This window comes from Balaenoptera borealis (genome assembly GCF_965194805.1).
Source record: "Balaenoptera borealis genome assembly, chromosome: 10".
Lineage (NCBI taxonomy): Eukaryota > Metazoa > Chordata > Mammalia > Artiodactyla > Balaenopteridae > Balaenoptera > Balaenoptera borealis.
In genome coordinates, this window is record NC_138874.1 from 7,640,023 (window position 1) to 7,660,859 (window position 20,837).

General features: G+C 36.9%; 1 long non-coding RNA gene across 1 annotated transcript; it reads left to right on the forward strand.

Annotated features, from left to right (window-relative positions):
* The first annotated feature begins 6,744 nt into the window (after positions 1–6,744).
* LOC309635913 lies at positions 6,745–18,073 on the forward strand. The gene is made up of 2 exons (XR_014249103.1): positions 6,745–14,411; positions 14,455–18,073. It is a non-coding gene; the product is annotated as an uncharacterized lncRNA (long non-coding RNA).
* The last annotated feature ends 2,764 nt before the right edge of the window (positions 18,074–20,837 follow it).

Consider the following 20,837-nt stretch of genomic DNA (forward strand, 5'->3'; position numbering starts at 1 on the left):
TCAGTCATTGCACTTTTCAGTTCCAAATTTCTTTTTGGTTCATTATGTTTTCTGTCTCTTTATTGATATTTCTGTCTGTTCATACATCATTTTCTTGACTTTCTCCATGTTGTCCTTTAGTTCTTCAGATGTCTTTAAGGTAGTTGTTTTAACATCTTTGTCTAGAAGATTCATGGTCAGGTATTTTTCAGGGACAGTTTTTGTTGGTTTATTTTTTTTTTCCTTTGAATGAACCATATTTTCCTGTTTCTTTGTATGCTTTGAATTTTTTTGTTTAAAACTGAATATCTGAATTGAATAATGTGGTAAATCTGGAAATCAGATTCACCCCCTTCCTCAGAGTTTGTTGTCGGGTATTTTGTTTGTTTGCTTGTTTGTCTTATTGTTGTAGACTGTCTCGGTGCTGAAGATTGGCCTTAAGTGTAAACTTAAGGTCTTCTCAGGTCTTTTCTGAGTCTGTGCTTTCCCATAGTCATGCACAGTGTCTTTCTAATTTCCTCTACTAATGCAGTCAACTTTAAATGTCTTGGTCTTTAATGTCTGGCTCCCAAAAGGGAAAAACAGAAAAATGAAGACAGAAGAAATGTGCTGGCCCTTAAATCCCCTAGAAGTCACTTCAGCCAGAGGGGAAAGGGCTTGCAACAATGGGCGCAGGTGCAAAAACAATGGCTGTCCCCTCTTTGTCTGAATCTCGTGATCAGAAACAACAATCAGTCATCAGAGAGTCCTAGTATTTAAAGAACAGAGTCCTTTTTGCCCACCCTGGTTCCTACAAGGTGTGTGCAGGCTGCTCCAGGAACATGTACACATTTGCCTGGTGTAGGAATTAAATAGCTGCTACTGTGTTAAGAGTTAAAATTGACCAAATTTAACTGTGACTTACTGTCCAAGCCTTCCCCTGGAAACTTCAATAACATCCAGAGTTCTAAAATAGTTGCACCAGGCTGATTCTGTCAGTGCAATTGTTGTCTAGGTGGGAAGACAGATTTCTGATGCTTCCTACTCCATCTTCCTGGATTCCCTCAAATGATTTTTGTTTAATTTCTTTTTTTCTCCTCTCAGTTACTGAAAACAATATGCTAAAATCGCCTATCTTAAGTTCACATTTATCTACTTCACTTTTTAGTGTTGTCAGTTTCACCCTTCTTTCCTAGGCAGATAGAATGAGGAACTGATTGCCTTAATTCAGTCATGTATTGACTAAACTGTGGGTAAGCTTGCATGCCTGTTAGGGCTCTGTTTACTTCTAAGTAATTCCACTACTTGAGCTTAGTCACCTGAGAATGTCATCCAACTTGGAGACTGGGTATCCAGTAACACCAGTAATATCCAATAATACCCTATCAGCAGGGTGTTACCTGCTGGTTTCAGGTCCAACAAGTAAAGACCTTAGAAGTCATCATACATATCCCTAGAACAAGTAAAAGTTGAACAAATTAATTATCAATGATTTTTCTTGAAATTAACAGAGAATTAAAGTAGCAAAGTAAACTACCACCTAAAATTCTGGAGAGTCAGGCAAATACATAGAACATAGACAATATCATCTAACCTTGATCAGAAGCCACTGGAGCAATAAACAGTTAAGAACACTTAAATGATCATTTTGACAAATTCCTGTTGACCTTGCATAAAGGAAACTCTCGTAGTCTTAGGAGGCCTCCACACTTCTGTGGGTTTTACTTCCAGGTAAAACATAATTTCTCACTGTGAAGAGCAGAGAGAAAAAACCCCCTACTGGCTCTGGCAGGAGGAGGGAAAAGTGGAGTGTAATCATGAAGAAAAGCCTACTCTCCATGGAGAAAACTTTACCAGAGCCTTGTCTTACATGGCGGAAAGGGCATTTACCCATCTCCAGTCCCCTTCAGGCTTCCTGATTCACACTTATGAAGGTTATAACCTAGGGACATAGGACTTCAAAAGACTAAGACCCATATAGAAGATTATAGAATGCTTCACCTCCCACATACCTTAGCATCACAATCACAGATTTCTACCATAACAATACTGGATTACAGACAGAAGGAAGATTATGCCAGATGGAAATATTCATCTATACAAAGGATTGAAGAACATCAGAAATGATAACTACATACAAGATTTTTTTCTTTTCATTTAAATTGACTCTTTGTTTAAAAATAATAACCATGGAGTGTGCAATGAATAACATATATAAAAAATAAAACAAAAGGCAATAATAGTACAGATATCTGGATGGGAGAAAAAAAGTACTATTTAGGAAAATATTTTTAATGACTGGTTTAAAGTCTTTCACTCTCAATTCCAACATCTGTGCCAATTCTGACTCTGTTAAACTGATTATTTTTTCTCTTTATTCTTGATCTTATTTTCCTTCTTTCTTGCAGGCCTAGTAATCTTTTGCTGGATACCAGATATTGTAAATTTTACCTTGTCAGTGTCCTGGATGTTTTGTATTTCTAAAAATATTGAGCTTTTTTCTGGGGTATAGTTAAGTTACTTGGAAACAGCTTGATTCTGGTATTGGTTTTATGATTTGTTAGGTGAAACTAAAGCAGTGTCAGTCTAAAGGTAACTATTCTTGCCTACTGAGGTAAGACTTCTGTACAATCGTCCCCAATGTCTTGTGCAGCAAGAGGTTTTCCAGTCTGGCTAATGGAAGCAGGCACTGTTCCTGGTCCTGTCTTAGGATCAGGCACTGTCACCTTTTATTCTTTCAGGTCATTCTTTCCCAAGACATTTACTAGCTAGATAAACTTTATTTCACCTACCTGGCTATTAGATTCTTAATCCTTACTCTTTGGATAATAATATTTATGTTTTAGAATAGTTTTAATTAAATGATATAATACATAACAAGAAACTAACGTAAAACCTGCCACAGGGAAAACTAATAGATGGATATTTTTATTGTAACGTTAGCCTAAATCATGTGACAGCTGATTTTTACAACAACAAAAAAAGTACTATTAGGAGCCAAAAAGAAAAGGATTATTTGAAGGCTGAGAAAGTCACATCAAGTTTGTAGAACTGGAAAATATACTGAAGATAAAAGAAATAGTAAATCCTAAAGGGTAACCCTAAAACAAAAGTCCAGAGATGAAGAGAAGGGAAGCAGCCTAAACAAGAAGGGGTTTAGTGATTTGAAGGAGTATATATTACATAGATCTTGATTCCTGAAAACACCATCCTCACTTAAGCAATGACTATTTCTCTCTCATTATTCTGATTGGGGTTAGAGAAGTGATGAATGATGTTCTGCGATTTAAGCTATACACACACACACACAAACACACATACACACAAAGCCTTGCTAATATTACACATATAATTCCACTGGCTGCTAAGGAAAAAAATGTCTAACTGAAAGCTGCTCCATAAGTAGTAAGATATAACTATGCTAATGGCTATGTGACAGGGCATAAATCTACAGCTAATACCTATTCAGAGACGTTTACCTAAGGTTTGCTCGCTCTGGCTACTGTTCCTTTTGCTTATCAGCAAGAGGAATTATTTTCTCAGACAGTAGGGAAAATTCAGAGGCACAGTACAAATAAATCATCATAGGGATATAAACGTTTTGGTAGACAAGTGTTGTTGAGGATACGGAGAAAAGGAAGCCGTTGTCCACTGTTGGTGGGAATGTAAATTGGTGCAGCCACCATAGGAAACAGTATGGAGGTTCCTCAAAAAATTGAAAATAGAGCTACCTTATGATCCAGCAATTCCACTTATGGGTATTTATCTGAAGAAAACATTAATTTGAAAAGATATATGCACCTCTATGTTCATTATAGCATTATTTATAATAGCCAAGATATGGAAACAACCTAAGTGTCAATGGATGGACGAATGGATAAAGAAGTGACACACACACACACACACACACATATATATATGTGTGTATATATATATGTGTGTGTATATATATATATGTGTATATATATACACACACATACACACACACACACACACACACACAAAATGGAACACTATTCAGCTCTAAAAAGACTGAAATCTTGCCATTTGCGACAACATGGATGAGCCTTGAGTGTTATGCTAAATGGAATAATCAGACTGAGAAGACAAATACCATATGATTCCATTCGTATGTCAAATCTAAAAAACAAATGAACAAATAAAACTTATAGATACAGAGAACAGATTGGTGGTTGCCAAAAAGGTGGGTGGTTGAGGGGTGGGCAAAATGGGTGAAGAGGATTAAGAGGTATAAATTTCCAGACAAAAAATAAATAAGTCATGTAAAGAAAGTGAGAAATAATTTTTTTCTGTAATGTTTTACAACAGTACTTTTGCCATTTTTATCAAAAAAGCAATTGATCATATTCCAATAGTGCCAGAAGACTAACATAATTATTCTGAATTCTTCATACTGTATAGAAAAAGGAACTGTGTTTTTTTTGTTTTTTTACTTTATTTTTGGCTGCATTGGGTCTTTGTTGCTGCATGTGGGCTTTCTCTAGTTGTGGCGAGCAGGGGCTACTCTTCGTTGTGTTGCGCAGGCTTCTCATTGCGGTGGCTTCTCTTGTTGCGGAGCACAGGCTCTAGGCGCACGGGCTTCAGTAGCTGTGGCACGTGGGCTCAGTAGTTGTGGCACACGGGCTTAGTTGCTCTGAGGCATGTGGGATCTTCCCGGACCAGGGCTCGAACCCGTGTCCCCTGCATTGGCAGGCGGATTCTTAACCACTGCACCACCAGGGAAGTCCAGGACTGCGTTTTTTACACATTTTGGTGGATATGACAGACTTCATAGACTAAAAAGATGCAAAGTGCTCAGTGCTTATTTAGGGGATTTGTTAGGACAATGTTTATCTAAGTTATGAACTTTACCTTTGAAATGCTTGCTGCAAGAAAGTTTGCCTCCAGAGACCATACCTTAACTTTTTCTGCATATTGGCAAAGACAGCAGTAACACTTACAATAAAATATGTAGGTCATTTTAAGGAGGGTTATATCTAGAGAGTGAGTGGAGAAATATGAAAGAGGTTATAGAATATTGATATAAACAACAACCTCAAATGTCTTGAAAGAGCAATTCTGTAAAATCAGAGCTGTCAAATGAATTGTTCAACAAATGAAAAACAGTTGCATATGAAACATGAACTAGCAAATAAATTTCACCAATACATTTGACAGTTTTAATAGAGCTATCAATTTACATTTGTGACATAATATTATACAAAGTAAGTAAAACAGACATGACCATATATTTGATGTACAATATGAGAGAGAAAATTCTCTTTTCTATATAATTTCTCTGGGTATAATATTTATGTTTTGACGTTTATTCTGGCATCATCAGAGTATATAGGATATTTTATTCATCTGAGGTTTCAAATATGTTTCTAATACATTTTGATTTGCAGATAGGTATTGATGGTTGGCATTTTTATAAGCAAGTCCCATTCATCTTTGCAAAGTATATCATTCTACTTTAAGAACTTTCTCAAGCACGTTTTTCCTTAGGATGGCAGAATGATAAAACTGAGTCAAAACTGACGTGTTAGGAGAGTGGCCTAAAACTTTTAATATACAAAATTAAATTAAAAGTCATAATTTGATTTGGCCCAACCCTAAAAATAAATTTATATATAGCCCCAGTTTCTCCTCTCATAATACATATATTTTGCTTTTTCATAAGTGTACCTACTCTTTCTGAACAACTTTAAACTATGTAGAGTCATACCATCAAATCCTGCACTTAGAAATTTTGTTACCAATTATTCACTAAATGGATATTTAATTAAATATGCTATTTTTCAATGAGATTACAGTTTGGCTCCTTTTAAATGCAAAACCCTATAGTAAAAGAACGTGGAAAGCTAGTAAAGACACAGAAGGCAATGATAGGAGTATCATTACTTTGTAAAGACAAATCGAATTGTCAGAACTTTTTTGGTTTTTTATAATTTCTAACGACTAGTCCTAGTTCCCTGTGTTAGAGCCATGTGTTAGTCAAAAAAATTTCAGGTTATCCTCTATATCAGCGGTCCCCAACATTTTTGGCATCAGGGACTGATTTTGTGGAAGACAATTTTTCCACGGACGGGGGGTGGGGGATGGTTTCGGGATGATTGAAGTGCATTACTTTTATTGTGCACTTTATTTCTATTATTATTACATTGTAATATATAATGAAATAACTATACAACTCATCATAATGCTGACAGGAGATGGAGCTCAGGAAGTAATGCGAGCGATGGGGAGTGGCTGTAAATGCAGATGAAGCTTCACTCGCTCACCCGCCACTCACCTCCTGCCGTGTGGCCCGGTTCCTAACAGGCCACAGACCAGTATCGGTCCGTGGCCCAGGGGTTGGGGACCCCTGCTCTATATGATATCAAACAAAAAAAAACCCTGCCTTTACTAAAATAAGTTGACTTGTGTTACAGAGACAATTAGCTAAAGATCCCAAATGACAAAGAAATATAGAAGCAAAATTACAAGGTAAGGTGAGGGATAACAATCAGTGCTTTCAATCTAACTTTGATAGCTCACTCTATAACTTCCTTCGTGCATTTCTACCACCTTTTCTCATTGCCTATGCTAATAGTACAAACAATAGGGGAAACATATTTCCTATCTTTGCTACTTTTGGCTTCTGTGATTCCTTCTTGATTTCTGACTGATCCAAGAGTGCAGCTACATCTCCCAAAAGACCTTTCAATCCTGATGTTTTAAATATTTCTGATCATTAATAAACTTCTAAGTCCCACCCTTCACACACACACATACACACACACACACACACACACACACAAAACTGGGCCTTGCAAAGAAACTGTGGACTTGCTGGGTTAGGATACTGTTTGGTTTGGCACCTAATTAATAGGGTCCCACTGGGATTAACTTTGTATAGGAAATACCTGATTTCTGCAAGAGAGAAATCAAAGGGAGGCAAAACAAAGCAAAGCTATTAACCTGGAGCCAACTTTCCAGCTTAGTAAGTGGTGTTATATACTTTTAGTTCAATCTAATAGTAAAGGTCTAAATACATAAATACATACACATGTGTATATATATGTGCATGTACACATATATACATACTTTAATAAAAGGAATTTAGGTTTTCTACCCTTTATCTCCCTGATTGAGAATGTGAGCTATCCCTCACAGCCTAAAGCAGAGTGGGAATAAATCAGTCACCAGACCATAAACTTAATCTCTTGGCAGCCAAACAGGAGCTAAGGGAATGAAGTGCGTCCTTGCATAGAAATGTCTTCAGATGAGCAATAGGCCAAAGCAATTCACACAGAGTGAATATAAATTTTCTTTTCCATTAGCATGAGAAGCTGTTTTTCCCACCACCCATACAAACCACAAATCTCGATTGATTTCTCACAATTGCCCATATGACATATAATCCAGTTTTCTTACTACTGGGCAATTTGTCTAAAGACCTACATAGTAATAGTCATAAATTTTAGAACTCATTGTGGAGTTTAAATTTAGCTTTGATATAAACTGCATAACATTAGAAGACCAACCTTCTTCTCTATTTCTCCTCTACTCTGAATACTAGACTTCTATTGATAAAATATGCATAGGTTAACCTTTTGTCAGGTAAGTCAGCTTTGTTTGACTCATTGATTTACTTGACTAAATCATAGCTACCCTTTGCACATGTTGGTAGATGAATTCCTTCTATGATTCAATAGTTTGTTTGTTGAGCCTAAGTGCAAAAATGTATTTGTATCCCCTCAAAATCTCATGGTCATATTTAGCCCTTTCCTGTAAATTACTGGGATTTTTAAAAAATGAAGTATAGTCTAAATAAATAGAAAATAAAAAAAAAACACCAAATACAGGAGAGGCAGCAACTCAAAAGAGAAGAAAGTCATCAATATAGGTAGTAACTGAGATATTTTTTAGGAATAAGGAAAGGACATATTCTTCATTAAATGAATAAAATAGTTGACTACTCATTGAGAAAGAAATACAGCAATAGTCTTAGCTCAAAATGTACCATATACATTTCAGAAAGATTAAATGTGTAAACACTAAGAAAATTTATAAGCTCATTTTTATAATCTTACAATAGTGAAATAATTAACTTTTTGAGCCTTTGTGAGTACTTACTTATGAGTTACTGAGAGAACGCTGGCGTGGGGCTTGGGCGCCGTGAGGACATGTCTCAATCTTATCTGGCCTTAGTTTCCTCCTCTGTAAAGTGAGGTGTAGACTAATAATCCACAAGCCCCTTTCCAGGAGAGCACCTGGCATAATTTATATAGACTTTTCTAACCTGGCCTGACAAGTCTCACGGTCATTCCACTACATTCTAAATATTTGTTCAAGGGAAATTAGTAATGCTAGACCATATTAAAGAGGACTGGATTAGATACCACCTCTGTCCAGTTTTTAATTGGATTGTTTAGGGGTTTTTTTGTTTTGTTTTGTTTTGTTTGCTGTTGAACTGTATGAATTCTTTATATATTTCGGATATTAACCCCTTACCAGATATAGGATTTGCAAATATTTTTCACACTCAGTAGGTTATTTTTAAATTTTTTGGTGATCTCCTTTGCTCTACACAAACTTTGTAGTTTGATGTAGCCCTACTTGTTTATTTTTGCTTTTGTTGCCTTTGCTTTTGGAGTCAGATCCAAAAAATCATTGACAAGACCTATGTCAAGGAGCTCACTGCCTAATCTTTCTTCTAGGCATTTTATGTTTTAAATATATTCAAGTATTTAATCCATTTTGAGTTAATTTTTTTATATGGTATAAGGTAGTAGGTCTAGTTTCATCCTTTTGCATGTGTATATGGCACATGTATATTTTCTGGGGGAAAGAGTTTATAATACCCAACAGATTCTCAAATTTTTATTGCAAGAAGAGATAAATAGTCACAGCTTTAGAATTTTGAGGACATTTTGAAGTTCTGAATTGTATGGTATAACTACAGGCTGTGACATTGGAAGAGTAAGGTGACAACACATTTTGCACAAATCTATGGCTTAATTTGTGGCACTTGGAGGCTGTTCTCTGAGTCAAAATCAGCAAAACCAAATGTCGCTTCTATTACGCTTAATTTTATGTGTCATTTTGACTGGCTAAGGGATACCCTGATGGCTAGTAAAACATTTCTGCTGTGTCTATGAGGGTATTTCTGGAAAAGATTAACATTTGAATCAGTAGACTGAGTAAAGAAGATTGCCCTCACCCATGCTTGTGGGCATCATCCAAACTGTTGAGAGTCCAAATAGAGCAAAAAGGTGAGGAAGTACGAATTTTCTTTTTGGCATGAGCTGGGATATCCATCTCTTGTCTTGGATATTGGTGCTCCTGGTTTTTGAACCTTTAGACCCAGACCAGGACTTACATCATTGGCCCCCAGATTCTCAGATTATCAAGTTTTTGGACTCAAATTTATACCATTGGTTTCATTGGTTCTCGGCCTTCAGACATGGACTAAATTATACCATTGGCTTTCCAGGTTCTCTTGCTTCCAAACAGCAGATCGTGTATACTGCTGCTTTTGGATGACAATTTTATATCTATTAAGTTTACCTGGTCTAATGTATAATTTAATAATTTCCTTACTGATTTTCTGTCAGATGTATCCATTGATGTAACTGGGGTGTTAAAGTCCCTTACTATTATCATTATCTCCATTTATGTTTGTTTACATTTTCTTTATGTGTTGAGGTGGTCCTATGGTGGGTGCATATATATTTACAACTGTTATGTCTTCTTTTTGGATTGATCTCTCTATCATTATGTATTGTCCTTCTTTGTCTCTTCTTAGAGTCATTGTTTTAAAGTATATTTTATTTGATATAAGTATTGTTACCCAGCTTTCTTTTTGTTTCCATATGCATGGAATACTTTTTCCACCCCCTCACCTGAAGTGAGTTTCTTGTAGGCAGCATATATAAGGGTCCTGTTTTTGTATTCATTCAGCCACTCTATGTCTTTTGATTGGAGCATGTAGTCCATTTACATTTAAAGTAATTATTGATAGATATGTACTTATTGCCATTTTGTATTTTGTTTTCTGGTTGTTTTTGCAGTTCTTTTTTTTCCTTTTTTCTTCTTTTGCTCCCTTCCCTTGTGATTTGATGACTATCTTTAGTGTTATGTTTGGATTCCTTTCTCTTTTGTGTGTGTGTGTATCTATATAGATTTTTGGTTTTTGGTTACCATGAGGTAGGTTTATATATAGCATTCTATATACGTACATGATTATTTTAAGTTGATGACTTCTTAAGTTCGAACACATTTTAAAAACCCTTTGTTTTTATTCCCCCATCCACACTTTTAATGTTTTTGAGATCATACTTTACATCTTTCTGTTTGTGTATTCCTTAACTACTTATTGTAGATATAGATGGTTTTACTACTTTTGTCAGTTAATCATTCTATTGATACTAGCTTTATAAGTGGTTGATGCACTACCTTTACTTTATATTTGCCTTTACCAATGAGATTATTTTTCTTTCATAATTATTATATTTCTAATTGTGGTCCTTTCTTTCCCCCTTAAAGAAGTCCCTTTAATACTTCTTGTAAAGCTGGTTCATTGGTACTGAACTCTTTTAGCCTTTGCTTGTCTGTAAAACTCTTTCTCTCTCCTTCAAATCTGAATGATAACCTTGCCAGATAGAATTTTATTGGTTTTTGGTTCATTTCTTTCATTACTTTAGACATATCATGCCACTCCCTTCTGGCCTATAGAGTTTCTGCTGAAGAGTCAGCTGATAGCCTCATATGTAGCTAGGTACCTTTCCCTTACTGCTTTTAATATTCTCTCTTTATCTTTAATTTTTGCCATTTTAATTACAACGTGTCTTGGTTTGAGCCACTTTGGGTTGATCTTGTTTGGGACTCTTTGTGCTTTCCGGACTTGGATGTCTGTTTCCTTTCCCAGCTTAGGGACGTTTTCAGCTCTTATGTCTTGAAATATGTTATCTGCCCCTTCCCCTCTCTCCTTTCATTTGGATCCCTATAGTGCAAAGGTTAGTGCATTTGATGGTGTCCCATAAGTCTCTTAAACTGTCCTCATTTTTTTAAATTCTTTTTTCTGTTCAGGTCGAGTGATTTCCATGACTTTGTCTTCCAGTTTTCTGATCCCATTCCTCTGTATCATCTAATCTACTTTTGATTTCTTCTGGTGTGTTTTTTATATCAGTTATTGTGTTCTGTAACTGATTCTTTTTTGTATTTTCTAACTCTTTGTTAAACTTCTCACTGTGTTCATACATTCTTATCTTGAGTTTGTTGAGCATCTTTATGATCATTACCTTGAACTCTTTATTGGGTAGATTGCTTATCTCCATTTTGCTTAGCTCTCCTGGGTTCTTATCTTGTTCCTTCATTTAAAAAATATTTCTTTGTCACCTCATTTTGCCTGATTCTCTGTTTTTATTTCTATGTATTAGGTAAGTCAGTTACATTTCCTGACCTTGGAGAAGTGGCCTTATGTAGGAGATGACCTGTGGGGTCCAGCCAGCCGCACACTCCCCTCTGTTCACCAGATCTATATGCTTTAGGGGTGCCCCCTATGTGGGCTGTGTGGGCCCTTCTTTTATGGTGGGGCATGACTACTCTGGGTGTGCTGGTAGGCATGGCTGGCCCCAGGACAGGTTGGTTGCCAAGTTCTGCCTAGTGCCGAGGCTGCCAGTGGCTGGGGCCAGGTTCTGACATGGCTGGCTGCCTCAGCAGGGGAGTCCCAGCCTTGGAGCCAGCAACATTGTCTGTGTTTTATTTTATGGTCACATATTTTAAATGGAATACATCTTACTTTAAGGAATAGACTTTACACTTTTATCTGCTTCTAGCCCTAGGATAGTTCATACACATAGTACATTTTCAGTAAATAGCTGTTTGGTTGCTTAATTGATATCTTATCAAAAGTTGTAGTTTTTCTCATTAATCCTGATGAGCTTTCAAATTGATATTGATGAGCAACAATACATCAGATTATTTAATTTTTTTGTCCTACCGAAAAAGATCAATCAACTTGGAAAATTGAAGATTCAATTGTTCAAACATGAAATTATGAAATATTTCAAGAAGTGTTTGGAAATAGTTCAAAATTGAAAGGAACATTGTTAATATATTACTGGCCTCAAATCACTGAATAGTTTCAATGCTATTATCTCCAGATTTGACCTAAAAGTTCCAATTTTATCTTGGTGCTTAATTGATTGTTTGAATATTCAGATTACTAGCATAAACATATTTCAGAATCATTTGAACTTCAGATTACTAGCATAAACAAATTGCTTCTAGAGTGATATCATTAAAGTAATAATGCAAATGTGACTACTAGCTGGTTAGCTGTACTTTTGTGACTGAAGGTGGTAATTAGTCATCAACGGGTATGGCACTTGAAAGGACTCATGGCCAGGTGGTGTCTATCTCAGTAATTATTTTAAATCACTATTCTGTCTGCCACTAATTTTTCTTCTCTTACTCTCCTAATGTTATTCCTTTTCCTGTCATCTTAGATACCAGCCACAGCAGAAGAAATGAATTATAAGTGCACAATTCCTTTTGAAATAGAATAATGTTGTATCTAAATCAACTTGAGCTCTATTTCTGAGTAATGAAAGATACTTTATTCCTGAGGAGATAAACACCATTCACATATACTAGGAAAAAACAAACTGAAAATAAAAATGATTTACAAGGATATGAAGTCCTTGGATACTATAGTTCCTTTACTGTACTAGACTTTATATATCAATTCTGGCACATTTTAAAATTATAAAATGAGTCAAATATTAATTTGATCCAATCTAGGAACAGATATATTTCTTTCAATTCTTCTTTATAAATCAACTAATATAACACTAAGAACAGTGAAGGTCATTACTCTGTCCTGTGTTCCTTTTGCCTTCCAAAACAGATTCTGAGGCCCTCCAGGGGAAAATGTTACCATAATAACATTTCCTGAAAGAGAAAGCTGAACTTGGTTGAATTCTGTTCTTTCAAAACAATAAATTTTGGTCTAATGTTAGGTGCTAAGACAAAATAAATATACTGTAGCTGTAAATAATTTTTACTCTAGTAGCTTGCTTATAGGATTAATGTATACAGTTGTATCCAATGGTTTGTCACAGTAACTGTATAAAGCTCTTCTAATTTATAAATCAACAAAAGCTTTAGAGCATACCTAGATAAGTGCAAGTTAAAGGACAAAAGTTCTGGTGTCAGAGGACTCAGATTAGATCACCAAAACTGCCTCATGACCACATTTATCCTGCATTACTACCCCTAGCCTATTATTGATACTTCTTCTATAAAATAAGTATAGTTATTAGTAAAGAATAAATGAGATCATATATATAATGCATTCAATATGGTTTTGATACCTACAAAGTAGTAAATCAACTATTACTTCTCCAGAAGGCATCATTATTGTTTTATTCATTCTGCAAATACTTATTGAATGCCTGCAGTGAACAACTCACTGCTCCAGCAGCTGAGGTTTCAGCAGGCTAGAAGATAAATAACAGCCATTGCTATCATGGAGCTTGCATTTTCCAGTATGGGAAATAGCAACAAAGAAAACAGTAATAAATAGTGTAGGCCAGAAAGTGAATAGAATTAAAAACACACACACACACACAAAAAAAAAAAGCAAAGAAGAAGAATAGAAAGTGTGTATGTATGGGTGGGTGTGAAGACTTTTGGTAAGACAGAAAAAAAGTCCACATTGGATAAATGTCTGGAAGATGTGAGTGAGTGAGTCATACAGACACAGAAGAACATTTAGGGTAGAGGGAACAAGTCCAAAACCGTGATGCAGCCATCTATTTTGTGTGTCCAGGAAAGAGTGAAGGCCCCCAGGACTGGAGTGGAATAAGAGGGGAGCAAAGGAAGAATTGAACTGAGGTCATTTTCAGGACTCCTGATCTTGAGAGGCTTTAGTAAGAGGAAGGATTTTGACTTGATGGTGAGCCATTGGAGCAATGTGCAGTGTGTGGTCTGACTTGAGCTTTTGTGTATTCCCCTGGGCTGCTATGTAGAGAATAGACTGACAGCAATTAAGGTCTGAAGATGGGTCAGCAATCAGGAGGCAATTGCTGTATACTCCCAGTGAATACCAGGTCTAAAAGCCCATGATGGTAGTATCAGTGTGCTTTATCATGGTCATAACCTGGATGCATTTTGAAGATAAAGCTGATGGGATTTACTGACAGAAGAGATGTGAGGTGTGAGAGATGAGAGATATTAAGGTGATGCCACAGTTTCGTCCTGAGCAACAAAAAGATGTGTTAGCATATGTTTTAGGCATATTAAGTTTGAGGTACTTATTATACACCAAAGTGAAGATGCATATGTTGTGTCTGCAGCTTCTTTTTTTTTTTAATATTTATTTATTTATTTACTTACTTAGGCTGCTCCGGGTCTTAGTTGTGGCACGCGGGGTCTTTTAGTTGCAGCATGCGGACTTCTTAGTTGCGGCACGCAGACTCTTAGTTGCTGCATGCGAACTCTTAGTTCCCGACCAGGGATCAAACCCGGGCCCCCTGCATTGGGAGTGTGGAGTCTTATCCACTGGACCACCAGGGAAGTCCCTGATGTGTCTGCAACTTTTAAGAGCAACCCAAACATTCTGATTGATCACATGCAACTTGTTTTCTGGTATCGTTTACCCAACTAGTGACTATAGTGACTTATTTTAGATCTTGTCATATTTTGCTATTTACACATAAATCTAAAGCTGTTATTTTGAATAAATCTGGAAATTTTAATAATACAGGAATATATACATACATATATATGTGGGTGTAAACATGAATGCGTGTGTATATGTGTGTGTACTCACACATACACATGTGTATTTCTTTGTCCTCTGAGTTTTAACAGATTCCTGAGACTTAATTGCATCTATAGCCAGCACATCTCTGATACTAATGAAAGACAGTGATTAGTAATATTGGTGTTAAATTCAGAAAACTGGTTTGAAACCTTGTGTCTGATGCACACTGATTATTTGTGTGGTCTTACATAATTATGAGTTTCAGTTTGATCATTTGTAGAAAAGGTAAATATAGTTTGTTATAGGTGTTTTATTAGGATTACATAGGATAGGTTAAGAAAAGTGCCTATTGTACAGCAACTGGCACATAGTAGTTAAATTGTAGTCATTACAATATCATTATTATTGTCACTAATATTATTTTTACGTCTTTATTTTGAACCTGTAGTACACCTTTTTAAGCTGTACTGCCTGTGTTTCTCTTCATAACTGAACATTTTATCTTGGCTAACATACTTTTATCACCCTTTCTATAGATAGGTCTCAAATGATGCAGTCAAAATAATATTTTCAATTTATTTCAAATGTCTTTGAAATGCTTCATTTTATTTGCATGGATTTTCTGAATCAGTACCCCTCTCCCCATCCCACCCCCACTTCTATTCACAAAGTTTTCAGTGGAACCTTTATTCCTTGCCTTTACTGTTCTTCCACACACTCTCTTCTAATTACGCTCCCCATCAGGGAATCTTTTAGCTCTCTTCACTTGTCTTTTGCTCCTTTGGAAGTTCCATCCAGCCAGAACCATAGTTTAAAAATCAGAGTTCCCGAATAGAGCACGTTTAAGGGCAAAAGAAAACAAACTGAATCTCCATGTCTGGCTCTCTTCCTGACTGCCTCTTTGCTCTTTATCACTCACTGTCTGTCATCACAAATACATGAGCCATCGTATTAAACCTCCAGTTAACCTATAAGAGAATTCTTAGTGTAATACATAGGAGATAAGGACTTAAAATTTTTGTATTTTATACTACATACCAATTATTCTTCAACCTCTATTGCTAAAATGAAAAATACCAATTATTCTTCAAACCTATATTGCTAAAATGAAAAATGTAAACATTTAAGCAGAATAGAAACACAGATTCTGAACTTAGAAAAAATGGCATCTCTGGTAGCTGCATTGCTATTTTCAGTCCTCACATTTTGATGAATTAAGGCCTTTCGGAAAGAATGTATGCTCCATAAATTTATTTTTTAATAAAAATGATTCTTTATACTTTAAATGAGTTAAATAAACCATCATATCATGCAACCATGGCCCACATTTGAATATTGTTTTTCTTAAATTCTGGTTTCTAATGTTTTCCGGAAGTGTCCTTTTAATGACAGCTATTGAAAGCTGCTTGAATGTTTTAGTCGTAAGTTAATAGACCAAGGAAATTTAAACTGATAAAGAAAGATATGTAGCTATTTTGTTGACAGTTCAAAAATCCAATGACTTGAAGAGGCATAAATACATAAAATATATATTTAAATGGGATTTTTATTTGATATGCACTTCACGTAGCATGGACTAGAGTTTGGAAAGTGAGACTGCTCTAACATGGATTGTTTTGCAATCATGGTTTTGGAAGAGGCATTCACATTGTTAGAAATGTCCCCTAACCACACTTAAGGATGTCTTGAGCCTCACAGGGAGGCCTGACTGTAGTCACAGAAGCCGTGTGGCTGCTGTCACTATTGCTCTGTCTCTCCCCAGTGGTTAAGGGGACTCTGCCATCTGTATGCAATAGCAGCATGAAATGAGAACATGAGAGGAAAATGGTAGCACTGGACATGGAAGGATAGGGAAATGTCTGTTACTCTCACTAATTCATTGTTGAGACAGTTAGGTCTCCAAAACTTGGGATTATATTTTATCATTTTATATCATAGAATGTTGTTCTTTACTCTGATGATAAAATCCTATGAACAATTGAGGAAAGCGACTGCCTTCTTTTTTCCAACTACTTCCTGACCCTCCAAACCCCCTCACCCCAGTCCTCTCCAAAAAAAAAAAAAAAAAAAAATCTTGATCTATATAGCATATTACACACAAGTGATTAAGGGCAGAATACATCAATGTTAGAAAACTGTTCTTAATTTCAAGGTTACAAGCAAACAGTAGTTCCCCAGTCTTTCAGAGATTCCTGTATGGCAAACATTGATCTGGGTGGTTAGGCTGGTCAGGAAATTCTTGGAAGTTGAAGAACACTCAGGTCTAAGGAACCTTTATTATATACAGGGAACTCCAGAAACCATCTGCTGGAGCAGTGACTGCATATTAATATTACCTGATATAATGGTTTCCTATCCTGATGTAACAAATTATCAGAGGCAGAGTGTCTTGAAATTTATCATCTTAGCATGAAATCTGATAGGTGTCTCACATGGATAAAATGAGGGTGTTGGCAGAGCTGAATCCTTTTCTGGAGACTCCAGGAGAGAATCCACTTCCTTGTCTTTTCCAGCTTCTAGAGGCTGCCTTCATTCCTTGGCTCATGGCCCCATCCATCCATTTTCAAAGCCTGCAAGGATGGGTGGGGAGAGTCCTTTTCACGTGCACCTCTGTCTCCCTTCTTCTGTCATCAAATCTCTCTGACACAGCTGGGAAGCATTCTCTGCTTTTACACGCTCTTGTGACTACCTTGGACCCACCTAGATAATTCAGGATAAACTCCCCATGTCAAGACCATTTTGACATTAATCACATCTGCAAAGTCACTGTTACCATATAAGATAATCACAGGTTATAAGGATTAGGACATGAACATCTTTGAGAGGCCATTATTTGGGGAACTTTTTGAAAATATGTTGTTACTTGGGTTATGCCCCACAATTACTAATTTATTGGTTCCAGACTAAGGCCAAATAATCAGATTTTATTCAAACTTTCTAGGTGATTATAAAGTACAGCCAGAGTTGTGAATCACTGTAGATCATTGCAATCAGTGGTTCTCAAACTTTTACATGTGCCTAAGAATCACCCACGCATCTTGTTAAAAATACAGATTTAGGGCTTCCCTGGTGGCGCAGTGGTTGGGAGGCTGCCTGCTAGTGCGGGGGACACGGGTTCAAACCCTGGTCTGGGAAGATCCCACATGCCGCGGAGCAACTGGGCCCGTGAGCCACAACTACTGAGCCTGCGCGTCTGGAGCCTGTGCTCCGCAACAAGAGAGGCCGCGATAGTGAGAGGCCCACGCACCGCGATGAGGAGTGGCCCCCGCTTGCCACAACTGGAGAAAGCCCTCACACAGAAACGAAGACCCAACACAGTCATAAATAAATAAATAAACAAATACTTAAAAAAAAAAATACAGATTTAGATTCCAGGGGTCTGCGTGGAGGTGCTTTACTATTCAAAGTGCGGGCAATGGACCAGCATGACCTAGGAGCTTGTTAGAAACACAGAAATTCAGACCTACTAAGTCAGAATCTGCATTTTTACAAATTCCCCAGGCGATGTGTAGGAACACTGACATTTGAGAAGCATTGCCTTAAGTGTGAGGTTCAGGTAACAGTAATAACAGGAAATAGCTAAGTATGATCATCTTAACAAGAACCATTCATCTTAAAGGCACCTTGTTCTTACATTTTTCTGATATAGTAATTTACAAGCAATGTTTTTTTCAGGGAATACTATAAGTTTCGTTATGCAATATGTTCTTTCCAATTAGAAGTACTCCCCACCGTGATGACAGAATTATAAAACACCTTGCTCTTAATAATTAAGGGCAATATTACCTACCCCCACCCCCGACACAAATACCTCTAACACAAGACTAGATGAGAAGGAGCGTTTGATGAACAAGCCCAAGATGTTCCTATTCTCAGAGCTCTAGAATTTCCCACACTGCCATTCAGCCCTCCTGCTGCAGTGACCACCACAGTCTCCCCACACCCTAGTGATGAACTCACAAGTGGAAATGCTCAGAACTGGTTTGGGAGAGCTTATGATTATGAATATCATTTCCTTAACCCCTCTTTCCCATGAAGCCCTGTGCATAATTTTGTTAGAAGGAAACTCTCCTGAGATGGAAATCTCTGGTAAAACAATCATAAAATTATCTAGCCACTTCCATAACGTTGATATTCTTCCTCCAGGAGAAATGATTTCAAATTACTTTGAGGGCAGAGGTTTTCAAAAGTTAGTGGGCATCAGAGAAACCAAGAAGGCTTGTTAATGCACAGATTGCTCAGCAGTACCCGCAGAATTTCTTTTTTAGTAGGCAGAACTTTAAACATTAGGGGTTAACTTCCCACTCACATTTCTGTGTATGGATTATTATCCAATCTTTATCTAAAAGCACTTACTCTTTATTATTTCAAATCACAGTAATGTCGTTGATATAAAGGAAAAGAAGACCTTATAGGTTCTAGCTAGATCTTAGCACACTATATAGTAATAAGTGCTGGACTTTTTCTTGGCCTGTAGTGATACAGTTAACTGTACATTTTGCAGTGAGGCAGATTAGGGTATGCATTGGTCAAATCGGATAGAAAATAAATTTTTTTTTTTTTTTTTTTTTTATTAATTTATTCTAGTTTTGGCTGTGTTGGGTCTTCGTCTCTGTGCGAGGGCTCTCCCCAGTTGTGGCAAGCGGGGGCCACTCTTCATCGCGGTGCGCGGGCCTCTCACCATCGCGGCCCCTCTCCCTGCGGAGCACAGGCTCCAGACGCGCAGGCTCAGTAGCTGTGGCTCACGGGCCCAGCCGCTCCGCGGCATGCGGGATCCTCCCAGACCAGGGCCCGAACCCGCGTCCCCCGCAATAGCAGGCAGACTCCCAACCACTGCGCCACCAGGGAAGCCCGAAAATAAATTATTGATCAAATAAGTCCCTCAACACATTTATATATCTAAAACATTATTATGTTAACATGTAACTAATACAATGTTATTAATGACATATTTTACATACTTTTATCCTACTAAATTTTTGGATTCAAGTGCATTTTACTCTGAGAGCACATCTCAGTTCAGACCAGCCACATTTCAAGTGCTCAGTAGGGACAGTGGCTAATAGCTCCATAGTGGGCAGTGCAGGTTTATAAGATACTTGCAGGCACCACTTGTCATTAGTGTTCTTAACAGGCCCTGCAGGAGCACTAAATATCAAGTTAGTGAAACACAGTTCATTTTTAAGTAAATATTGATGGGACAAAAAAAATGTATCTGCTCCTCCTACTTTTCAATACTGTTTCAAATTTATGCTGTCTTGTGCTTCTGGTACTTTTATTAACCATTCTCCACATCCCTGGATGACACACGGAATTGTAAGTCTGACAGAGACAGATCCTTGCCCCCAGTATTATGAATGATCAATTAAAATCCTGTTATTTAATTATTTTTACTAGCCCATAAAGTCTTCCCTAATGAAACCTAGCTTGTAAGTCTGCATATAGGAGGTATTGGTTGTTTCCCATTGATATCAGCCATTTCCACAAATAAGGGATGTGTGTACCTAGGTACACCCTCAGTTATGTCTTATTGATGTTATGTGAAAGTGGCTCTTCTCTAGACCTCTCTAGAAACTGACTAGACTTTGTAACTAGACCTGTGACTCTGTCTTTCCTCATGCACTTTCACCTTACTGGGCATTGTTTACTAATTGCCTTACAAATCAAATATATTCCAGGAATGAAAATGCAGCATAAATCGAGGTGTAAGCGGGCAATCTGATAACTACTATATTTGATTATATGCCTGTCAGTTCAGACTCCTGTGGTCCAGATTCTTCCTGCTGAACATCATCACACTTCGTAGTGAATTCATATGTGCCCAATAATGTTGATCTTTGAGCATACTATTCTCTGATCTATTCGTTTAACAACTCATTTTATTTCAAACCCTTCTGAAAAGTACAGAAGTAAAAAATATTTTTGAGTTCAAATTCAGATAGACATGGCATTGTTTACTAAGTTTCATTTCTAATATGAAATGGTCAAGTACAAGGAATATCTCTCTTTCCTGTCATTGGGAGAATCTAGTTAACAGTTTTTTTAATTCATCAGTTACTGGATTCCGGGGGAATATATCTGTCCAGAGGCCTTCAATATCCCTAATAATTACCATACCTTT